The sequence below is a fragment of the Lissotriton helveticus genome, chromosome 3_1 (assembly GCF_964261635.1).
Source record: "Lissotriton helveticus chromosome 3_1, aLisHel1.1, whole genome shotgun sequence".
Classification (NCBI taxonomy): domain Eukaryota; kingdom Metazoa; phylum Chordata; class Amphibia; order Caudata; family Salamandridae; genus Lissotriton; species Lissotriton helveticus.
The window spans coordinates 1,556,259,784-1,556,282,822 of record NC_136061.1 but is presented as its reverse complement, the minus strand read 5'-3'; positions in this window follow the sequence as shown (position 1 = coordinate 1,556,282,822).

Below are 23,039 nucleotides of genomic sequence, written 5' to 3'. Positions count from 1 at the left end.
CAGAACTTTCACCAGATCCCCTCTTGCCGAGATGAAATACCCTCATGGTCTGCTCGCCCTGTTTAGAGATGGGCGAATGAACAGTTTGTTGACCAAGGAGCCTACTCCGACTCTTTTACTATCATAACCCTCAGGAGGCCTGACAGTACGCATCATCGGAAGTAAGTCTTCCAACCATCTGCCCAATTTAAAGTGGGTGGTCGGATGGCCTTTTTTTTTTTTTACTGTATGTCACCTCCAAGTAAAACCTTGCAGTAAAGGACAGTAAAAATGTTGTAAAAATGACCCCACACCATGGGGTAAAGTGCCCATGGTGTGGTAGTCATCAGTTTGACTTTTTTCGGAAACAAATTCCTACTTTGGGAGTATGTTTTTGAAAAAGTACAACTATGTAAATGTTTGACAGCCAGCCATCATCTTCGACAGAGCCGTTATCAGACCTTTACAACATTGACTTGCCAATGTTAAGAGATGTCCTAAGGGCCAGCCGACATCTATAAATTTGGAGGAATTGATGTCTGTCAGGGCGACACAATAATGAACTCCGTCTCCCTGACAGCCATTCCCCAGCCCTCCAAGTCTAAATCAGGCCCATAGGACGTTCTGAGTGGAACAAGTAACCTGGTGATCATAGCAATATGAGAGAAGGTGTGCAAACATGAAAAAAGACATTCTGCAAACACCGGATGTCTTCTTCTGCACGCCTCAAACATTGCCTCACGAGTATTAATTACAAAAGCAAAGTGGATGCATATGGATGCCCATGGATATTATGGCACAATATGGGCCATCAGCAATCTCAGTATTCTGTATTTTCTTACTGTTCATGATTTTCTTCAGCAGTCAAACGTACTCTTTCTGGAGGGTATGGTGCGTGCCTCACCGGCGAACGCTTTCCAATTATGCTTCACGTGCCTCTGAGGTATCCTGTAGGGCTTGATGAAAGCTGTTTTTATTTACGGCCTAATTGCACGGAACACAATGCTCTGCTGGCATATGAAAGCCGCGAGCCGTCAGCTGGCGGTCTTGACGTCAGAGGTTACGCAGGAGAACGCCTCGGCCGGCACCTGTGCGCGCCCGGGCTGGTGGTTGAATTCTACCTCAAGATACAGGCTGTACTGTCTTTTTATCTGTGGGAAACAAGGGACACACGAAAGCAGCAGCTGGGTTGTTTTTGTCCACAGTGACACGTGTCTTTATCCTGCGTAGAAACGATACTGTCGTCGTCCTTGGTTCCTCTTTTAGGTTTCACGTCAATGCCGCCATCCAACAGCACCCTGCAGTGAAGAGCCATATGTTGAAATACACAAAATGGCGCTAATGGGATTTAGAGGATATCTAAGTACCCACTGCGATGCAGGGGAATTGAAAAAAAACCTCTGCTGCATTGCAAGAGAGCAATAAAAGAATCCCCACTGCTAGCTTTGTAGTGTAGTGGAAAAGAAACAAGCACTGGCAACTCCCAAACGACCCTGCTCCTGCTCACCCTCCATGACATTTGACTCCGAGATCTTTCCATCAGCAGCTGAGTCCTAGACATTTTGATTGCCGCCCGGTGGAGCTACCTGGCGAGCTAAAGGTGAGATGGGCTATTGATTTCCCTCCTTGACCATCACCTACCCAGCCGGTCTTTGGGCAAACTCTCCTGCGTCTCTCTCTACTGGAGTTTTCTCCCTTCTCCTCTTCACCATACCCCCTATCCTACTCCTCTCTACTCTTCTCCTCTTTCCAGCTATTGACCTTTGCCCTCACCCGTCCTTTCTCATAGTTCCCACCCTGTCTATCCACTGGACTTTCTTCTGTGAACTTTCCCTCGTCAGTTGAGACCTAGCTATCTGACTGATGCCCGATGGAGCTACCTGTGTAGCTATTGGGAAGACAGGCTGTGGATTCACTCCTCGGACGTCACCAATCCAGTCAGTCTTTGGGCAGAATTCCTTTTGTCTCTCCTGTCGTCTTTTCCCTCATCCTCCCCCTTCGCACTTACCCCCTTCCCTGCTCCTCTCTATTTGTCTCACCTTTCATTCCTCTACCAATTTGTTGCTTAGTTTTTGACGCAATGTGTATTTGTTTTCATTCTCTGTAACATTGTGTAGCCTAATGTAAAGTGCTCTGACACCCACAGTCTAGCCAGCACTATATATAACTCATAAATAACGTTCTTCTGAACTTTTGATGGACCTTTGACGATGCCCCCTGGGCAGATATCAAAACTGTTTTATACTCACCTTGATGCAAGAGCAACCTTCGCCGATGCCCGGAGGAGCTATCATATGCAGCTAAAGAGGGGTCTGGCCCTGGTTTCACCCCCTCGGCCGTCACCTACCCAGCCGGACATCTGACATTATTCTCCTCGTTTTTCCTGTTGTGTATTCCCTCCCTCCCCCTCCTCCTCCCCCTGTAACTCTTTGATTTGAGTTATGTAACCTGTAACTCGCTGTAACTCATGTAAAGCGCTCTGATACCTCCGGGTCTAGCCAGCGCTATATACAAATTTTCAAATAAATAAATAAAGACCATAGGTCTCATGTTTATTTTGGGAGTGCCAAGCTATTGGCTACGTTTAAAATAGGTAAAAGAAAACATTTGAAAATAATGGGGGATAAGCAACACGTATCGGAAGGTATGGCAGAACTGAGCACTGAATCCAAAAATATCAATCTTTATAATTTTATTGTAGCATGTATAGGGTATTTACTACTACCCCTAGTTGGGGTGCTGACACTCTTTCTCACACAAGTAGCATGCTACACCATGTAGGTTTTATACGTGGGAGAGTGTTCTCTTAGTATTGAGTCTATGTGGGAAGTGTTTCCATGGCGTGCATTGAAACCAGCGAGGTGCAGATATCTTGTTAAGGGACATAGCGTTTAGCATTGTGCTGAGTGAAAAGAGTGTGATGGATAGATGTGAAATTTACATTATTAGTTATGTATGCAGAATTAGTTAGCTCTGCAGGTCCCCTTATTTAGTAACTCTATTTTTTAAAAGGAAGATTCCTGCGCTGTTTCCACATTGATTGTTTCATTAAGGTCAAACATGGTGCTATTTTATGAAGGTGGATTAAATATTAGGAAGAAAGCATTAAAGATATTCCCAAATGGACTATGATACACAAAGTACTCCTTTGATAGAGAGGTAAGTGAAGGTTAGAGCATATAGCCAGTGGAGCCTGCAACATCACACTAATTTAAAGTCCTACGATGGGCGGCATTGTTTGTTAAATCTTTACGTAGTAGGCCCACTTAGTAGTCTGCCTGACCTGTTGCTGTAGGGTGGTTAGTTGCCTCAATTTGGGATAGACCCTAGCTGACAGAGTCGTTCTGAAATCCTTCCATCTCATGTTTTTCTGTGCTAAAACAAGTTTGGTGCTTATCGTGTTGCCTGTCTTGATTAAAGAGGTTTAAACTTCCCGGGGTGTTTAGAAGAGCAGAAGGCAAGAAGAGGGGTATGTTCCTTCTGGTGGCCATCCCATTTTGGGAAGCAGGAAACTACCTGGCAGTATGGGTTTGGTAAGGTTTGGATTTCTGTCTCTAAACTTTTTGAGGCCTTAACATAACAAGCATTTGCAATGCAATAGGTCGCGCATTTACGTGAGTTATGCTATTGGCATTGTAAATGACAATGCCTTTTATTTATGTTTTAAAAACCAAAACATAAATAAAAGGCATTGTCATTTACAACGCCAATAGCTCAAACTCTTGTTAATGCGAGGCCTATTGCATTGCAAAGGCTTGTGTACGACTGATGACGGGGAGGAGCTGCCTCAGGAGCTGGGATGTCAAGCAGTCTCTTGTGACTGAGCTAGTGCAAACATTAGCCAAGGATTACAGCCTTTCTCTCTCCCAGTCCCCAGGGCACGGTGTATTAAAACATACAGGTGTATAAATGATTTCTCCTAAAATGTGCGGTTCTTGCCTCTTGAAATACAACCTGTTATGTCAATAAACCGCTCCAATTTGTACATGCTGAAATCTATCTTGCTTACTTTTGTTTCATGCTCGCTTTCAATGCATTTTTTTGTTTGTTGTATGTTTGTATAGCACACACCGCACTGCTTCTAGGCGCTTGTGAAAGGCATAATTCGTAATAGAGGAACAACCATCTCAGAGCACATCTTAAATGTTTTTTGCTTCCATAGTTGGGGACAGCACAAAAAATCCTTTTTGTCAAGAGATCTTCTTGTATTGCATGCTGAATTAAGGTAAATTTCAAAGAACACATCACAGGCTTGCCTTCAGCCTACACATAGCACAAGTAACATGCTACTAAGCTGCCGAATGCGCCAATGTTGAATACCACAAACTATGGTCGCATACATCTTCAAAGTAGAAATAGAGTTGAAATATACATCTATGAGTGTGACTTTCATCAATTTGTTTTTGCCATCAGCACCAAGTATGCTGGGATTTGGAGTCCTGTAATTATAATAGAGTAACTGAAAATGCAGAGTTTTTGCTGACATCCAATTGACACTGGTCCATTGCATGGCTACCAAGTGGCACGAATTATGTGAGGCACCTGCATTCTGGGATACCAGTTTTTATTTTAAAATAAGTTTGTTTGAAAAATCCCATCATGCACATTATTGTTGAATAAAAAAAAAGGGACTGGCTGAAGTTGCAACGCATGATACCCGGACACTTGTGAAATGTCGTAATGGATAGCTACGCAAACACACTCAAAGCCAAGAGACACAGCTATCAACAGTGCAGCAAGCGCCATACGTTTTATGTACACACCGCTGCGCTTGTTGTTAATTTACTGTTCCCGTATGCGCCAATGTTGAATACCACAAACTATGGTCGCATACATCTTCGAAGTAGAAATAGAGTAGAAATATACATCTATGAGTGTGACTTTCATCAATTTGTTTTTGCCATCAGCACTAAGCATGCTGGGATTTGTAGTCCCGTAATTATAATAGAGTAACTGAAAATGCACAGAGTTTTTACTGACATCCAATTGACACTGGTCCATTGCATGGCTACCAAGTGGCACGAATTATGTGAGGCACCTGCATTCTGGGATACCAGTTTTTATTTTAAAATAAGTTTGTTTGAAAAATCCCATCATGCACATTATTGTTGAATAAAAAAAAACGGGACTGGCTGAAGTTGCAACGCATGATACCCGGACACTTGTGAACAGTCGTAAATAGCTACGCAAACACACTCAAAGCCAAGAGACACAGCTATCAACAGTGCAGCAAGCGCCATACGTTTTATGTACACACCGCTGCGCTTGTTGTTAATTTACTGATCCCGTAGCCGCACTCGTGCTTTAGCTGTAAACATCGTAAGCTAAAGCGCGGGTGCCGCAATGGCTTAAAAAGTAAAGAAATAGAAAAACATATGTTTCTAGTTCTTTACTTTTCAAGCAACCGCAACACCCGTGCTTTAGCTTGCGATGTTTTGACAAATTGTGTCTTCCGGAGTGTTTGTAATAGTAAATCACTGTTAAATTCACAACTGAGGTAACACCTGCTGCATTCTGTGTATTCCTACGGAAATGTAAACACATCCAGAGATGTTTTAAGGAATGGGCAAAGTGGGCTCTGGCCCAGGGCCCCAGCCTACCAGGCGGCCCGATAGAGCCAGCTCAGTTGTGCCGAGAGTCTTGCCCTGATGACCTTAAGTAATTCTTTAACCGATTGCTTTAAATACTGTTTTCCTTCCACTTTGTTTTAATATATTTGACACATTTTGTAGAGAAATCTTGTGTTTATGTTTCATGCATAATCCATAAAAAAGTTCTTTTAGATCAAAACAAGATCTCACATATGAGAAGTGGGGGGCTTGTCACAGAGATTATTTGCAGTAATATTAGTGAGCTGCTGCTGTGTTACAATATTGAAAAGACACATCATCATCAGTAAATATTAGATGTAAACACATTTAGAATTTTGACGAGTGTGCCTGTCAGTGACTTGGCCAAAGAGAGCATGAGAGAGCTGAAACTTGTTCATAAACTGAAAGTGGTTCTGAACATGGCCCCCACACTCCTTAAGATGTCCCTGAACACGTCACGCAGCTCGTGCAGCTGGTTTCCTCAGTGAGCAGCGGGTTGTGTGGCCCCTGCCCCCCAGAATTCCCAGGTGATGCTATTATGAGGAATACATAATGACCTATGGGGCAGCCCCCTTCCCCTCAGGGGGAACACCCGGAGCCGAGGCCCAGCCGTGACCTCTGCGGTGGTACTCAGTGTAGTGGTGCTCAGTGCTGTGGTGCTCAGTGCTGTGGGGCGGTGTTTACCACATGAGCATATGGAGTCACACTCTGGTCCCCCAGTGGTTTGCCGCTCAGTGCTGCGGCTGCAGCCCCCGCCCCCTGCATTAATTAATCATCTTATTCCAGTCCAGTTAGGAAACGTCCTCCTCATCCTGAGAAAGCTTGTCCTTCGGGGGAGTTCTTGGCCCTCAAACCCAGCCACTCAGCCGCCACTACTTGGAAATCTCTCACGGTGACTCTGAAACAAGGCTCGCTCGGCCAAATTCTAGTCAATCCCACAGAGCGAGGAACTTCCCACAGCTTCGAAGGACCTTCAAAGGAACAAGGTGCTGGGACGTGCTTGAGCCATGAAATAAAGACAAACGCATTGCGTCAAGGCAGAAGCATACACGGAGAAGTCTGTAGGAGATGTCAATGGGCAAGGAGCTGAATATAGATGATTTTCCATCACGACCCCCTCTCACGCTAGGGTCCCTTTAATTTGTCCCCTCCTTAACCAGGCCAGCAAAATGTTCCAGTGGGGCCCTAGGGCCGGTACCTCTGCAGTCCCGAGTCCCTGGACCCTGCCCTGTACGAGATGCATTGTGACTGTACCTAATATGCCAGTACTCAGGGAGAGCGCTGGAGTGACAGATACCTTGAGAGGTCGGGGAGGGTGCTGTAACATGGTAGGATGGGGCAGGGGCACTGTCCTTAATTTGTAACAAAAATTCCAGGGTTCTTGCCAGGAGGTCGCTGCAGCTTGCACCACACATTTCCCCCGCCAGAACTGCCAGTGATAGTAATAATACAACTATTAACCATCACACTCTTGCAAGTGTGACAATTCTGACTATTTCAGGCCCCAAAGCTGTAAGAATGGTTGGAGCTGCTTTGCAACATACCTCAAACATTTTTTAAACGTTAAGCCATGTTGGACTGCAGTTCCTGCTGTCACACAACAGGTGTGAAAATACATTGATATAACCAATAGATTTGGCAGAGGTAAAACCAGTTGTCTTTGCCAATGCTTGTTACTTTCTCTCTTCCTTTCACGCTGTCTTTCTGTACTCCACCCCCTCACTATCGCTTTCTGACTCTCCTCTCCCTCTCGCCCTCCCTCCCTCTCTCCCTCTACCTCTCTCCCTCTCTCTCTCTCTCCCTTCCTCTCTCTCTCTTCCTCTCTCTCTCTCTACCTCTCCGTGCAATTCGACATTGGGGGTCATCCGAATGCATAAAGCTCAGCATGGGTGAACCCCTTCACTGCTGCACTGAGGGCGGCTTAGAGGCGGGAGAGGTCGGAGAATGCACGTGAAGCTCGGCACAGTGTTTGTGTTCGGAGTCCTAGTTGGCCTTGGGCCCAACCACACATGAGGATAAAGCCTCTAGCGGCTGCACGCCTCTTCCTAGGGGCCTGAGGGGTCCTAGAGTCCGCAGGCCTTGTGTCACTGGCAGTTTTTCCGACCCGTGTAAGGTACAGGCTGTGGGAACAGAGCACAGCCCTAAACAGTGTTTGTTTTGTTTGCACAGCGCACACTCCAGGTCTTAATGTCCCTCTCCGAAGGTGCTTCGTTCCGCAGTGAAAGGTGCTTTCATGGAAAAGTACAGCGTTTCCGCCTGCAGCGCCTGGGCTGACAGGCCTTTGATACTTGGCACTGTTTGCGCATTTCTTCCAGTGACCTCAACGTATGTGCACGGTGCACCGTTCAACATGGGCCGTCCTGACGGACTGTCATGCTGCACACTCGGGCACGCGCTCTGAGATTTACTGTCACTGGGAGCGCGAAGAGCCCTTCACATGAGAGTACGGTGAGCCTATCACATGGGGCACGGACGTAATATCAAGTCTAGTGAACAGTAGTATTAGCAGGAAATGCGCTATAGCTCATATTTTACTTGATTGAACTTATGACACCATATTTTAAAACCAGTCTTTATAAAATATTGTGTCTTGCAGTGACAAAAAAAGATTCAAGTGACAAGAGCTTTTAGATGTTGTACGTGCTCTGAGTCGTTTTTTTTAATTCGTAGAGACTTCAGAATTATAATAGCATGGTATGTTATTAGATTTTCCCCAGTTAATAATGTTTTATTGCGTGTTTTTGTTTACTTCTTGTATGGTTGCGTTAATATGGACAAATTCGAAGTCTTACAATTTATTGATGTTTCCCAAACGAATGTCTAAATAAACAAAATTTAAATTTCACTGCACTTTTAACAAGCATATTCTCTTCAGAAGCCTCTGGTTTGAGTGTGTTTGTTTGGCCAAAGCACCGCAATACCTTCAGGTTGTGTTTCTGGCATCAAACAAATAAAAAAAAAGCGAGCAGGACATGTGATCACGCCGTGCGCCGGACGCGTGCATGTCTCTTAAATAAGCACGCGGTGGGAGCATGTGAGATAGAGAGGAGACGCCATGCGCGTGCACATCGCCTGTGTGTACGTGCACATGGTTTGTCTTCCTTCGTGCACCAAACCCACAACAATAGTTCCGCCAAGGCGAAGCATTGCATGCGCTGCGTTCGCTAGGCGAGACCTAAAAAACCAAGGAAGATACTTTTTTCCTCTCCACCCTTTGGCTCGATTCCCTGATTAAATGCGTTGCCCTGTGGGAGGTGTTAAGTAAGTGGGTTATAAAGGATTACCCTGGTTTCTAATTACTTGACCAAACAGCAGGCCACCGGTTGAATCTGAGCAGGCCTTTCTCAGCCATGTACCCAAACCTAGTGATGGCCACCTGAATTTCCTCTTCACAAGCACCCACTGTACAGTAAATACGTTTTTTAAAACAAAGTTATAACACTAATGCAGTGGTTGCAAGCAAATACAAACCATCTCTCACACTCTCTCACCTTGAGAGGCAACCTTCTCAAACAAGCTTTTGGGAGCAGTGGCCTTCACGTACAGTGGGGATGAGAGGGCCGTGCAGGGAAGTGGAAGGAAAGGTAAGGGAATAAATGTTCTGGCAAAAGGGATAATTGTATTCTCCCGCTTTGTCAGGGAGAAGGAGACAAGGGTTCGCTGTTGTTGCTGCTAAAGCCTCAGCAATTTTACTGAATGCAATTTCCAGTTTGTAAAATCAGGTCTGGAGTTTCTGCATTCAGTACAACTGCGTGCCGAAACACCGGACCATTTGTGATCAGGCGCAATACAATTCCGTGCATAAATTTCAGTCTGCCTGACTCGAAACCAGGCCTCTAGTAGTTGCCACTCTCCAACCCAATCGATCTGCGGCACCACTCATACTACTTTTTGATTTATCCATGGGTCTGCTGTCAGTTCAGTTTCCGTGCAGTAGCATCACTGTGACTCTTTCACCAATTCATCCATTCTTTCATCCATCTATCCACCTACCCTTTCACTCAGCCATTCATCCACCCTGTCACTTATTTATGGTTCCAATCTTACACTCACCCATCCATCCATTTTTTCACCTATCCATTCTCCATTCATCTGATCTTTTACTCATTCATCCACTTATCCATCCTTTCACTCATACACCCATCCATTCACACTCTCACTCATCCATCCAGCATCCATCTACTCTTTCATCCATCCATCCTCCCTTTCACTCATCCATTCATTCTTTCACTCATCTATCCATCCATCCTTTCACCAATCCAGCCATCCATCCACCAATCCATCATTTCACTCACCCGTGGATCCACCCTTTCACTCACTCACTCACTCACTCACCCATCCATCTATTCTTTAACCTTACATCCACCCACTTTTTCACACATTCTTCTGCCCTTATATCCATCCATCCACTCACTCACACATCCACCCTTTCACATTAATTATGGGCCTCTGTCCACTGATTTGCAGACAGAAGAGGCCGAACAAGAACTCGACCCCCGCTGTACCTGCTAAAGCAGGGGGAGGGAGGCATTTGCGACGCCCCTGCTGAAAACTGAAGTCCCCTCCACTGCAAACTGATGTACCACACAGTGAATCAACCAAATAATTTCCATTACCTTTCTACTCTTCTCGAGATTATTCCTTTGTTCTTTCATTCTGCCATTGTTCCTCATGATTTACAAAGTTTAAGGGACAACTCAACACCACATCCCCAGAACCCAAGTATTCTTCACAAGATACATAAGTGTGTTTCCTTTTCTCTGTCCTTTCCAATACTCATGCCTACTTTGGCTTTTTTGGGCCAATATGTCCCATCCTCGAATTGGAACCAGCCTGTTCCTTCATTTTCTTCTTCTCGTTTTGTGCCCCAAAGTGTTTGTCATGTTTCTATCAAATAACACCTGAACAACCTTTGAAGCATCTGCGCAATCAGCGTTTCCAACGACCCGCTACCATCAAAATGCCTGAAAGAAATCAGCCATATAATGATTCCAATCTGGACCGAAATTATTAACGCTTCACTTTCCCAAGGGGTCCTCCCAGATTGTCTCAAGACAGGACAAGTAGTCCCGATCATCAAAAAACCCACAGCAGACCCGGCCGATCCAAATAACTATCGCCCAGTGACCAACATCCCTCTTCTTGCCAAATTAATAGAGAGATGTGTACAAAATCAGTTAAGTAGACATATAGACAACTTCTCTTTATTGGATTACTGCCAATCGGGCTTCAGAACTGGCCACAGCACGGAAACAGCAATCCTTCACATAGTCGATGATGCACTTCAAGCACTTGATCGCCACCAATCTTGCCTACTAATCCTCCTGGACTTGTCATCGGCGTCTGACACAGTTGACCACGAAAAACTTCTAATCAGACTTCACAACAGGATGGGAATTTCAGGCACAGTATTGAATTGGTTCAAATCATTCTTACAGAATAGAACTCATAGATTCCTAGTAAACCAATCTCTTTCCCCTTCTTGCCCAAATACAATTGGAGTACCCCAAGGATCAACTCTATCCCCTTCACTGTTTAATTTATACATCGAACCACTTACTGAAATCCTACGAAATTCGAAAATATCCTACCATATGTACGCGGACGACACACAACTCTACATCAAGATCGCGTCGTTGGAAGACACTAACATTATGAATGAGGCCCTCAAAATGTCGCTAAAATGGCTATCTTGCAATCACCTCAAGCTAAACGCTAATAAAACTGAATTCTTACTCATCGCACCTCAAAAGAATCAAGCAGAAGTGAAAGAATGGTCCAAAATGATCACAGCGTTGAACTGCACCCCGACGCTAGTTAAATCAGCTAAGTCTCTCGGATTCACTTTGGATGAACACCTTGATATGAAAACCCACATCAAAGTAATGGCAAAAAACGCACCCTTTCATCTGAACTACTTAAGAAAAATGAAATCATTTCTATCAGAGAACGACCTAAAACTAGCTGTGCAATCACTGGTGATCTCAAGAATTGAATATGGATGCACAACACTTGCAGGCCTTCCAAAAATCTCCACAGCTCCCTTAAAAGCATGCCTCAATGCAGCTGCCAGACTTATCACAGGATCAAGGAAATTCGACGACATCTCCCCTCACCTGAAAGCTCTAAACTGGCTACCCTATGAAGCCAGAATACAACTAAAAATGGCATGTATCGCCCATAAAGCGATTCATCACAACACACCCAGATATCTTGCCCAGAAAATAAAAATTGCAGGAGGAAACAGACCTGTCCGGAGTGCCAATCTGCTGATGCGGAGACCACCTATCTTTAGGAAGAAAAAACTTATGAGAGATCATTCTCTGGTGTAGTCCCTAGAATATGGAACTCCCTTCCTGCAACATCAGAAAGATCTCGAACACTGCAACATTCAGAAAGGAAACTAGGCCGTTTCTCATGAACAAATTCCTTCAGTAGGTAGACAACTGGCCATCGGCGACTCAACAGTTAGGGTCAGTTGGATAACATACTGGGAATCATATAGATAATGACCCACAGCAAGAAGACACTGAAGGCAGTCTTGCATCTGCCCTCTATATGTTTGTTCCGCTACACACTATATTGTTACAAGCTACCTATATGTGTGTTTTCACAATGCTGTTCTTATTATAGACCATGTGATGTTAAGCGCTCTGATACCCAAGGGTCTAGTTCGCGCTATAGAAAACTGTTATAAATAAATAAATTAATTAATAAATATCTGCCATTCTATTCATAGCCCTTTTCACTGACTGCTCAATTTTCCCTTCAAAATGTAATTTCTCCTGGGCATCCACATTGGTAATGTCAATCGATTTTGTCAGTGTTCTACAATCGTTTCTGTTGAGCTTGGTACCCTCTGCAGGGTCATCCCCAAACTTTTTGTGTTACTCCTGTTTTTGTTGAATTAATTATTTTGTTGATCTCAAAACTCTGTGCACTTTACTACTGCTAACCAGTGGTAAAGTACTTTTGCTCTCTGGACGCCGTGCATTTGACAGCATCACTAGGACCACGAATGCCAGACATACTAGTGGTAGCAGGAGGGGCCTTTACCACGTGGGACTCATCAAGCCTAAAAAGTGCTCCTATCCTCCCGCGTTTTGGGACACCGCGCATTTGACAGCATCACTGGGATCAGGGCTTTAAGTGAGATGAAAAAACTGGGGGGTCTCTCATAGGGCCGTGGTCGATCTAATGAAGGGAGTGGCATAAAATAATTTAGCTAAAAATCTGTACTTAGCATAGTGTGCCACCCGACTGGTATTTTGCTGCGTCTGTCCATTTATCCAGATATATAACACAAGTAACATTATACCTACAACAAGCCAGGACTACTGGCTTTGTCAATGGTTGAATTTTGCATAAGATAAATAAGCAATAACTATGACTTCGCTGTATGTAATATTGAAAATGCTTCCATTCTTGTGGGCGAGGTTGTGGCATAATGCTAGAGCTTCCAAAACAATAGAGGAAGTGTAGAGGTATTGACAGAATCACCCTCCAGTCTGATATGCATAAACAAAGAGATTCTATCAATGTGTGGTGGTTTACATTTTTTATATTTATATTTTAGTGGGTGAAAAAAAGGTGTAATAATAAACTCTCTCTTCGGGTGGTAAAGATGAGAGCACAATGTGCTTGTTAAAATACCCCTCACACACTAAAAAAATCCTTTAGTGTCATGCTTCATCATTGGGGTCTTCCCGTCCCTCTACGGGGCGGGGCGTGCTACGACCTGACGAACTACGCGGGAGCACTTTTAAGGTGACAAGGCTATGTGACAGTGCAAGGTGAGTGGTGTCAGTGAAGTGTAGGGACCTAATAATGTGTGGGAATTAAAAAGCTAAAAATCCTCTGGCTAGTGGAAAAAAACGATTTATTCACTTCCCTAGCTGGGGACGTTAAGAAGGGGGTTTTGAGGTAGAGCAATTAGCTAACTACCTGGTCTACATGTTTCGTAAGCAGTCCCCTACTGCTTACTCATCAGGACCTTCTAATGGCCCCTACTAGAAAATGCTCGGTTTCTAAGTATGATAAGCCTACAGTCCTAAAAACTAGCAGTAAAATCCACTGTCAGTTTTAGCTTCAGGGCATGAGCTGGCCCAAGGGAAGCAAGATAAAATTTATCAAAAAAGTTGACCTAAATGTGGTCTTGCTGTGGCGCATGTTGTATGCCCCATGAGCTGACAGATGGTGGGTGTTCACCGCGGTAATAGTGTCCGCATAAGTATAATGCCTTACTCCTACCCGTACTGCCGCTCTGAAGATGCGGCAGTACGGGTAGGAGTAAGGCATTATACTTATGCGGACACTATTACCGCGGTGAACACCCACCATCTGTCAGCTCATGGGGCATACAAAATGCGCCACAGCAAGACCACATTTAGGTCAACTTTTTTGATAAATTTTATCTTGCTTCCCTTGGGCCAGCTCATGCCCTGAAGCTAAAACTGACAGTGGATTTTTACTGCTAGTTTTTAGGACTGTAGGCTTATCATACTTAGAAACCGAGCATTTTCTAGTAGGGGCCATTAGAAGGTCCTGATGAGTAAGCAGTAGGGGACTGCTTACGAAACATGTAGACCAGGTAGTTAGCTAATTGCTCTACCTCAAAACCCCCTTCTTAACGTCCCCAGCTAGGGAAGTGAATAAATCGTTTTTTTTCCACTAGCCAGAGGATTTTTAGCTTTTTAATTCCCACACATTATTAGGTCCCTACACTTCACTGACACCACTCACCTTGCACTGTCACATAGCCTTGTCACCTTAAAAGTGCTCCCGCGTAGTTCGTCAGGTCGTAGCACGCCCCGCCCCGTAGAGGGACGGGAAGACCCCAATGATGAAGCATGACACTAAAGGATTTTTTTAGTGTGTGAGGGGTATTTTAACAAGCACATTGTGCTCTCATCTTTACCACCCGAAGAGAGAGTTTATTATTACACCTTTTTTTCACCCACTAAAATATAAATATAAAAAATTTAAACCACCACACATTGATAGAATCTCTTTGTTTATGCATAATGCTAGAGCTGCCGACTTTTGAGCTGAGAGAGCAGGTTCGAGCCTCACGTGGGCTCAACATCCTGTGATTCAAACATAAATATGTCCTTGTGTAATGTAAGTGGTGCTCAAGTTTACGCTTTATAAAACTAAAAATCAAGTTTTTTTCAAGTTAGCTCAAAAGCAGTGAAGGATGCAGAGTTAACGTTTTTTTTCTCTACCCTAAAGGTAAAAATGGAGAGCCCGAGAGAGGGACCCGTCTGGGCACCTGGTTTTTAGAGCCCGGCCCACAAACCCCAGACCTGCTAGGGGCAGCAGGAGGAGCCTTTGCCACCTTGGACTCATCAAGTGCTTAGAAAAGCTCCTGTACTCCTGCGGCGCAGCACGCATGTGGTCCGGGCCAAGGGCAGGCCGGGCCACCTCCATAATATCTGCTCAGGGATCATCGCTTTCTACTAGCTATGAGGGTGAGATTTTATGTAACACTTTCTGAAACATTCTTTCCCAATAACTACCCCCGGGTAGATGGGTGACAAAGCCAAAGGGATGAAACAAGTAAAATCTCTCTCCAAAGTTACGCTTATATTTTGAAAAAACGAATAAGTAAACTCTTAACTGATAACCAGAGACCTACTTCTCCAGTTGACTTAACACCCAAGTCGTCCAAAATCTCGCCATAAAGAATGCAATTGCCACCAGACCTGTTCTTTGGATCCCTGTTCCTTTAGAACCTAAAACAAAATGCACAAATGGGTTCTCTATACTCTCAGAACACCAACCATGTAGTGGCCCTGAAGAAACATTAGGGAAGACCGGGCAGGGTTGCAAAGAAACATTAAGGAAGGCCAGGCAGGGTTGCAAGGGGGGGGGGGGTTAATTGATGTGGAAACAAAGCAGAGGGTAAATGAGAGCGAAACACCAGTTATTATAAATGCAACAAATATAAGGCTCCAAGGCAAGATAAGTGAACTAAGGGCAAAACTAGTGGCTCTAACAGCACAGATAGAAAATTACAAAATAACAAACGTCTTGCAAGCCCTGTTGAAGCTTGATCATCAAGTAACACATCTACATAGCGACCCACGCCCTAATAGATTCTATCCCTGTCAGGTTTTTGCCCTTTATGCTCCTCTGCCAGGAGCATAAAGGGCATAAAGCCATAAACCTGACAGGGATGGAATCTATTATGGCGTGGGTCGCAAAGCTCGGAAGGAGGCAGATCTAGATACCAATGCACACATGCTACAGTCAATGTATCCCCCCCCCCCGCCCCCAAGGGAGTGGCCTTAGTAGGGTAAGGCCCACAGTGATGGGAAATAGGCCACCCATACCCAGCATTAAGAAGCAGAAACTAACAGGGCTTTACCCTCAGAGCCCAAGGAGACTGCTTATGGGAAGGGGTGCGAGGAGGACGATGGGAAGCCAGGTTGTGTTGATATAGTAAATTTGCTCCAATTGAATCCTGGAGCAAGGGAGGATGAGGACTTGCTTAAAAAACAAATGTATTTATCTGATTAGGTCCATGCGTAATTGTTATTCCCCAATGCGTTCAGATATTGTACAATTAAGAAGATTTTGTGACCCATCTGCACCAGGGGAGAATTTGGATTACATTGAGCTAGAGTCAAACACATCTGTATAGCATAAGGCCTAGAAGAATTAGGATTACACAAGAACTCCCTGCCAGGTAGCTGTATTCAGTTTAGATATAGGCCCTGTGTTTCTATTACTATTCATCAAATTCCTCACCTGTTAGATCTAATGCAAGAGAGGAGCAGGGGGTGTCTATGGTTGACTGACTTGGACTCCGGAGCCATGATATGCCCACCAGGGCTTTGGAAATTCAGTCTGCAGAGTTGGCGCGTCCTGAAGACCAAATGGCGGCATGTCGACCAAAGTAGAGGGTTACCGGTTGGGGAGCCCCTAAACACTGTGGTATATGCGCAAAGTGGGGCCCAAATATCATCAATATCTTGTACTGGAAAGTGGCGGGTCTAAAATCCAAACCAGGAGACCCTACATGGGGCTTGCTTGTTGACAAATGTGATATTTGTCTTTTCCAGGAGCCTAGATCCTGATCATGGGGCAGGTTATTTAAACTTCCTCAACCCAGCCCAGTACAAAGGGAAAGGCCGTCCTTTCGGTGGACTATTAATACGTTTTTGAATGCTGGAATAGATTCTTTCGATACTGCCTTATCCGATATACAGGGCTTAACTATAGCCAGTAAGGATGGGCGTACATGTGTGTAATATCTACAATCAAGGGGTAAGTGAAAGGTATGAGTTCACCTGGATTGAAACAACTCATGGCTCATAGCTGGGAATTTGACACCCTAGGCTCTCTGATAATAGCAGGTGATTTCAACACAACCTTCAAAACCATTGATAATAATGCCGATTCCTTTACTGAGGACAAGGACAAGAAATTGGGTATTCCTGACATAGAGGCAGCGCCCAGGACATGATGGACTGAGGCTGCTTTTCAATTAATGTCATTGACATTGACCTACTGCCTGAGGGCATGCAATAGGTGGACCAGGTCAGATTTGCACCCCCCCACACTTATAGTCGTTCAGGGCAAACTAGTAGTATTGACTATATACTGGTATCCCTGTCTCTTTGGAAATTTATATTAGACATTAAAGTAGTTACGAGAAGTGGTAATGATCGCAGTGCTATTCGCTGCACATTGATAGGCATAATAAATCATCTTCAGGATGTTCTGGTGTTACTATCTAGGGACATAAGGCCAGCCAATAATAGGTGAATGATAAAATGGGCAAGAGTATCAGTACAATCCGACACCATAGCAACAATAAAAAAGGCTCTTTGTGCTGCAGTAGCGAATTTAGACAGAATAACGACTCCGAGCTCAAATGTTCCTCCATCCCGGTTAGTCACTGGAAACTTTATGCTACAGTGGGCAAATGCTTCCATCAGTACGAGTCTAGGGACACAGCAGCCACAAAGTCTACTAGGACATGGTACATTAACGATTGCAGGGACTCTAAAAACGAGCTAGTCCAAGCATTGAAAATTGCCAATCCTGACCCCATTAAATTAAATAGGAAGCAGTATAAAACAGTGCAGGCTGAGGCACATGGAACTTGGGATAACCTCCTACATGAAGCAATGGAAGCAAAAGAGGCTAAGAAATTATGGAACATTGTGCTAATGGGGGGCTGAATGAAAAGAGTCTTTAAGAAAATTCCATCCAGCAGCAGGTTTGGCATAAGCACTTCTTTTAACTACATGGCTTAGCAACAGAGGTGGTGACTGGTGCCTGCGAGGCATCAGTAATTGTAAGAAATACTAATGCAACCCCTTTGGTCATAGAATACAAGGATACCGTACTTGCAAATAAGAGCATCGTTCCCGCCAAAGCTGCAGGTCCAGATAGGATTCCTGAGAACCTTTTTATTTCAGATTCTGAGAGTTGGGCTAATTATATAAACACATCTGATACTAGAGGGAGCCAATATTCCTAAATCTTGTGAATCAGCAGAGCTTGACCCAATCTTCAAAAGTTGCACTAGGGACATACCCAAGAACTGCGGACCCATAAGCCTTGTAGATGCCACTCAAAAGTCGTCTGTAGACAGATTCTGGATAAACTTGAATCACGTATAGAAGAACATAATGCTGTATCACATTTGCAAGCAGGATTTGGGGCAAACAGTAGTACTATTGATCAAGTATTAAGATTTTTAACAATTTACTGAAAGAGAGTAATTCTTCAGAAATCCCATTTATATGTAGTGTTTGTGGATTTAAGATCTGCATTTGACTTGGACCCCTGAAGGAAAGTATGGGAAGTAGTGAAACACAATGTGGTTCTTCCAGATTCGCAAGATATTTTAATCAGATTACACAAAGCCACTTATGCACAAGTGCACTGGGGGAGCAAGGCGAGCTAATAGATCATATAGGGTGCAAAAGGAGGTACGGCAAGGTTGTGTGCTTACCCCTAACCTCTTTTCTGTTTTCTCTCAATTTAAATTATGTGGTCGGCCAAATAGAGGATTGTAATAACGATGCCCTAAAGATTGCTCACCGAAAGACACCTACGCTGCTATGTTATGTTATGTTAACAAGGATTTATTAGGCGCACTGACACCGATTGGTTTCCTGGCGCTGTTAAAGACAGAGGACGAAGTCAGAGTTTGGAGCCTGCAGAGTTAGTGGTATGCTTGTTGGTAGAGCCAGGTCTTTATGGATTTCCTAAATAACACGAGGTCCGGACATAGCCGGATCTCAAGAGGAAAGGCATTCCACAGGCGGGGGGCCAGAGTGCCAAATCTGCAACCGCCCGAGCGTTTAAAAGATTGTATCTGTAGGAGACATTGGTGCGCCGAGCGTAGATTTAGGGACGGGGCATGCTTCATGATAAGTTTCGTAATAAATGTAGGACTTTTGCAATGAAGCGCTTTAAAGATCATACAGCCAACTTTGAAGGTGCAACGCTGGGCCACAGGGAGCCAGTGAAGTGTCTTCAAAAGAGGAGTGGCTGGTTGCCATCTGGGCTGGCTCAAAATCAGTCTGGCTGCATGGTTTTGCACCATCTGAAGGCGTTTCAGAAGATACTGAGGGAGGCCTAATAGCTGCTAATGCGGATTAACTTGTTGGTGTCAAAAATACTGACTGGACTCCAGCCATGAGTGGACCGATTTGTAGCATTTTGCATAAATACGGGGTTGGAGATAAATCACGCCAAAACCAGATTTATGTCCATTAACCCACACAAATCATTCAGGGAATCCATTAAGCCAGGAGGCTGTAGTTTAGACACTGTATTCGATTTGGACTACATGGGAATTAGATTAACTCCTTCCGTGCTCATGACGAGCTCAGCTCGTCATGAGGCACGGTGGCCGTGTGCTCGTCATGACACGCGCGGCGCTCACACGTGGGGCTATTTCCCCTGCGGTGCTGAGCGTTCCATTAAACGGGTGTGGTCATGACGAGCTCAGCTCGTCATGAGCACCGCGTGACCGTGCAGCGTGATGAGCCGAGCTCGTCACAAGCATGGTGGCGCTGCGCGCGCCCCCCTTTCCCCAGCGCCGCAGGGAAATTAGCCCTGCGGCGAAGGGGTTAACATGCTCTAACATGTTCTGGATTCCAAAATATAAAAAAACAGCCTGAATCTTTTTCAAAAAGCCTTAGGGATACTTACACTATATAACACCACAAAAGCAAAGCAGGTATCCCGAGCTCTAAGGGCCCCATGCATCAAGGAAAAAAACGGTCGCAATGGGCAGATTCTCAGAATCTGCCCCTTTGCTACCGGTATTTTTGCATTTGGGATGCAAATTGCAATGCCTTGAATGCAATGCAAGATGCCATTTAAAATTGCGATTTCGCTGTTAGGGTCCGCTAATTACCGGAAAATTATACCTGATGGTAATTAGGGAAAACTTTGAAAAATGCACTAAAGTACATTTTTCAACGGTCCAGGTTACAAACACACATGCCCTTGGAGCATGTGTGTGCGCAACATGTGTTCACATATCAATTTCAGAGGTGCAACAGGGTGTCCTTTTGGCACCCTTGCACCTTTGAAATTGCATGCGCAATTTGCGAGTACCTATTGGGTACTCGCAAATTGTGCATGCAATTTCTAAAGAATGGGTAGCAATTTCTTAATTGCGACTCACAATTTGCGAGTTTCAATTAAGGAATGTTTAGGAATTGCTACTTTTTTAGGGATTCCTACATGCATAGGCATTTGCGATTGCTTTTTAGCGAATCCTTATTTTTCGCTAATAAGGAATCGCAAATTACATTTTTGATGCATGTACCAGTAAGTGTCTACCAAGCTAAGGCAGTAGGAAGTGCCCCATACGGAGCAGAGCTATGGAGATTTTCAGGGTTGACTGTGCTGGCAACCTCTGAAAATAATTTCTTAAGATCTTTGTTGAGCTTCCCAAAGAATACCCCTCTGCTTCCCTTGCTTACTAAATTAAGAACTGCTCTATATTGTAGGTCAGGGGTGCCCAAACCAGTCCTGGCGGGCCGTATCCATGCCAGATTTTTGGGATATCCCCATCTGGGGATCACGGTTCGATCCCCGGCACCGGCCGCAGATTAGCCCAGCACCAGGTGACTCTGGGAAATAGCTGGCGCCGCGGCTAGGGCGGCTGACTCCGGAATCTGGAGATTTTTTTATTTAAGGTTTTTGTAGAGCGCGTAGTAACCCTCGAGCATCCCAGAGATCAGGGTTCGATCCCCGGCACCGGCCGCAGATTAGCCCAGCACCACGTGACTCTGGGAAATAGCTGGCGCCGCGGCTAGGGCGGCTGACTCTGGAATCTGGGGATCACGGTTCGATCCCCGGCACCGGCGGCAGATTAGCCCAGCACCATGTGACTCTGGGCAATAGCTTGCTTAATCTTCCCAACGGCCCCTAGCGCCTAGAGACCCTTACGGGTGATTGTGCGCCTTACAAATGTGGATTATTATTATTATTATTATTATTATTTGGGCCGATTCCGATCCGGTTCGTAAAAGCACATCTGCCCGAATCTGTCGGACAACCACGTACGCCCGGGAGAGGACTGCCCGGGACCCGTGGAGCCCGTCCTGGTCACTCTGACCTGCCATCGGCCTGGAGAAGGGAGCGCCGGACGCCCGGGGGGAGGACTGCCCGGGACCCGTGGAGCCCGTCCTGGGCACTCTGACCTGCCGTCTGCCCGGGGAAGGGAGCCCCGGACGCCCGGGGGGAGGACTGTCCGGGACCCATGGAGCCCGTCCTGGGCACTCTGACCTGCCGACGGCCCGGGGAAGGGAGCCCCGGACGCCCGGGGGAGGACTGCCCGGGACCCGTGGAACTCGTCCTGGGCACTCTGACATGCCGCTGACCCGGGGAAGGGAACCCCGGACGCCCGGGAGCCGTGGAGCCCGTCCTGGGCACTCTGACAAGCCGTCGGACCGGGGAAGGGAGCCCCGGACGCCCGGGACCCGTGGAGCCTGTCCTGGGAACTCCGGCATGCCGTTGGCCCAGGGAAGGGAGTCCCAGATACCCGGGACCCGTGGAGCCCGTCATGGGCACTCTGACAAGCCGGTGTCCCGGGGAAGGGAGCCCCGGACGCCCGGGACTCGTGGAGCCCGTCCTGGGCACTCTGGCATGCCGTTGGCCTGGGGAAGGGAGCCCCGGACGCCCGGTGGGGGAGGACTGCCAGGGACCCGTGGAGCCCGTCCTGGGCACTTTGACCTGCCGTTGGCCTGGAGATGGAAGCCCCGGATGCCTGGGGGAGGACTGCCCGGGACCCATGGAGCCCGTCCCGGGTACTTTGCCATGCTGTTGGCCTCCTGGAGATGGGTGCCCCGGACGCCCGGGGGAGGACTGCCCGGGACGTATGGAGCCCGTCCCGGGCACTTTTCCATGCCGTCGGCAGGGATGGAGCCCCGGACGCCCGGGGGACGACTGCCCAAGAGCCATGGAGCCCGTCCTGGGCAATTTGACAAGCCGTTGGCCTGGAGGAAGGAAGCCCCGGGTGGCCTAGGGAGGTGTTACCCAGGCATAGCCCATCTGGTCCCCCTAGCAGAGAACCACCAACCTTGGAGGGGTGTCCGGGCGTACCCTGTCCCTAGTAATCCGGAGGGAAATTACCTGACTTTCTTGCAATCTGTGCACACGAGGTGACAGAGGGGACCCAAGGCGCGAAAGTACCCGACCTCCTGGAGCCCTGGCTGGGATCCGGGAGGCGAATGGCACCTCATCATGACTTCCAGGGCGACCAGATGGCCGAGGCGAGAGGGGCGACCAGATGGCCGGGACCAAAATGACGCCAATCTGCCTGCCCCGGAGCTGCAGGGCTCTGGGGCTGCAGGGTTCCGGGGGCTGCAAAGCTGCAGGTCTCTGGGGCTGCAGGGCTCCGGGGCTTCAGGCCTCCCCGGGCCCTGATGGACCCTCCGTCCCGGGCGCCTCCGACCCCCGGCCGGCTTGCAGGACGGAGGGGGGATTCCCGCACCACTGGGCCCTGCCGGACGGGGCTCAAGCCCCGGGCCCGGTCCCCGGCCCCAGTCCCGGCTTTCCGAACCCTAGGCCGGGCCGGGGAGAGCCTCCCCTGGGCCCCCGGTGGACCCTCCGTCCCGGGCGCCCCGGACCCCCGGCCGGATTGCTGGACGGAGGGGTACTAGCACCCTCGGGGCCTGGCCAGATGGAGTTCAAGCCCCGGGTCCGGTCCCACCTTCCGAACCCTAGCCAGGCTGGGGAGAGCCTCCCCGGGAACCGGTGGAGCCCCGTCCCCAGCGCCCGGACCCACTGGTGGCCTGCGGGACAGGGGGCTCCAGCACCCTCGGGGCCTGGCCAGATGGAGTTCAAGCCCCGGGTCCGGTCCCACCTTCCGAACCCTAGCCAGGCTGGGGAGAGCCTCCCCGGGCCCCGGTGGAGCCCCGTCCCCAGCGCCCGGACCCACTGGTGGCCTGCGGGACAGGGGGCTCCAGCACCCTCGGGGCCTGGCCA